This window comes from Alligator mississippiensis, unplaced genomic scaffold (genome assembly GCF_030867095.1).
Source record: "Alligator mississippiensis isolate rAllMis1 unplaced genomic scaffold, rAllMis1 scaffold_116, whole genome shotgun sequence".
NCBI lineage: Eukaryota > Metazoa > Chordata > Crocodylia > Alligatoridae > Alligator > Alligator mississippiensis.
In genome coordinates this window covers 27,613-30,000 of record NW_026775401.1, presented here as the reverse complement: position 1 = coordinate 30,000, position 2,388 = coordinate 27,613, and positions in this window count along the sequence as shown.

Genomic DNA, 2,388 nt, shown 5'->3' with positions numbered 1-2,388 from the left:
GGCTTCGGGCCAGGCGTGACAACCGGACTCGGACCGGGAGCTCACACCGCAAAGTGTCCGCCATCCCCCTCTCGGCAGCGGGGCACACGACTCGTCTTTGACCCGCGGGTGCAGCAGCACGGTTCTTTTGCCCCGGAGGTTCCTCCGACCGACCTTCTGGAACCGAAGATGGGCATTTAGGGTCCTGAAAAACGTGTCCCCGAAAATCTCCGCGAACCTTTCTTGGCAATATTGTAGATGTGGCACCCGGCCCAGCCACCGGGGCAAACCACCAAAAGTGTCCGCCCTCCTGGATCGAAGGGTCGGACAAAGCCCATTTCAAAAACCTCATACGGACTTCCAGGCCTCTCCGGCGGGCCCAGGTCAACCGCTCGCCCCCCAGCAGCGAAATTTTTTTCTAAGTCCCACGCCGGACACCAGGTCAACACGGCTCTCTGGCAGGAGAAGCCCGCCGCTCCCGAGGAAGCGCCCCCGGCTTGCCCTGAACGCCGTAAGGGAGGGCGGCAGGTCACCGGGGCGAAACCGGAGCGGTGGCCGGTCTCCTGGAACTCTCCCCCGGCCTGGCCCGCCGGGCCGCTCCCGGCCGGAGCTCCCACGTTAACCGCTCCCAACGCAACCGAGCAGAAGTTTTCCAAGTCCCACGGCGGACACCAGGTCCTCCCGGTTCCCCGTCAGGAGAGCCCCGCCACTCCTGGGGAAGCAAGCACCGCTGCCTGCCCGACCTCCGAGCCCATCACCGGGGGGGGGGGCGGGAGCCGGAATCGCGGGCCAGAGCCTGGAACTCTCGCACGGCCAGGCCCGCCGGATCGGGGCACGCTGCCTCCACGCTCGGTTGACAAGGCAGCGCGGCACGGTTCTTTTGCCCCGGAGGTTCCTCTGACCGACTTTCTGGAACCGAACATGGGCATTTAGGGTCCTGAAAACCGAGTCCCCCAAAATCTCCGCGAACCTTTCTTGGCAATATTGTAGATGCGGCACCCGGCCCAGCCACCGGGGCCAACCGCCGAAAGTGTCCGCCCTCCTGGAGCGAAGGCCCGGGCAAGGCCCGTTTGAAAAACCTCATACGGACTTCCGGAGCGCGAGCCCGGGCGCCAGGTCGACCCAGGGCCGACCTCCCGGGCCCCAGAGAGGCACGTCTCCGCCGCGGAAGCCGCCTGATGCCCGCGCCGAAGGCCCCCGGGCCCGCCCGGCCTCCGCGCAGGGCACCGGGGAGAAGTAGGAATCGTGGCCGGGCTCCTGGAACTCCTGCCCGGCCTGCCCCGCGGAAGCATGCCGGGTTCTCCCGCCGCGCCGTGCAGGTTCTTCCGCCCCTCGCCGGGGTAGCCGGGCTCCAACCGCTGGGCCCCGCAGCGTGGAAGGGCCCCTGCGAGTCGCCCCCCGGCCTGCACGCCCGCCGTGCAGTCGACCGGGTCGAAGCCGGAATCGCGGCCGGGTTCCTGGAACTCTCGCCCGGCCTGCCCGCCCGGCCCGCCCCCCGGGCCGGGGCTCCAGTCGACTTGGAGCCAAACTCGGTTTTGACCCCCTCCTGCAGCACGGTCCGGCCCCGGAGGTTCCTCCGTCCGACCTCCTGGAACCCAAGATGGGCATCCAGGGTCCCGAAATCCGTGTCCCCGAAAATCTCCGCGAACCTTTCCTGGCAATATTGTAGATGCGGCACCCGGCCCAGCCACCGGGGGCAACCGCCGAAAGTGTCCGCCCTCCTGGAGCGAAGGCCCGGGCAAGGCCCGTTTCAAAAACCTCATACGGACTTCCGGAGCCCGAGCCCCGGCGCCAGGTCGACCCAGGGCCGACCTCCCGGGCCCCAGAGAGGCTCGTCTCCGCCGCGGAAGCCGCCCGCCGCCCGCGCCGAAGGCCCCCGGGCCCGCCCGGCCTCCGGGCAGGGCACCGGGGAGAAGTAGGAATCGTGGCCGGGCTCCTGGAACTCCTGCCCGGCCTGCCACGCGGAAGCATGCCGGGTTCTCCCGCCGCGCCGTGCAGGTTCTTCCGCCCCTCGCCGGGGTAGCCGGGCTCCAACCGCTGGGCCCCGCAGCGTGGAAGGGCCCCTGCGAGTCGCCCCCCGGCCTGCACGCCCGCCGTGCAGTCGACCGGGTCGAAGCCGGAATCGCGGCCGGGTTCCTGGAACTCTCGCCCGGCCTGCCCGCCCGGCCCGCCCCCCGGGCCGGGGCTCCAGTCGACATGGAGCCAAACTCGGTTTTGACCCCCTCCTGCAGCACGGTCCGGCCCCGGAGGTTCCTCCGTCCGACCTCCTGGAACCCAAGATGGGCATCCAGGGTCCCGAAATCCGTGTCCCCGAAAATCTCCGCGAACCTTTCCTGGCAATATTGTAGATGCGGCACCCGGCCCAGCCACCGGGGGCAACCGCCGAAAGTGTCCGCCCTCCTGGAGCGA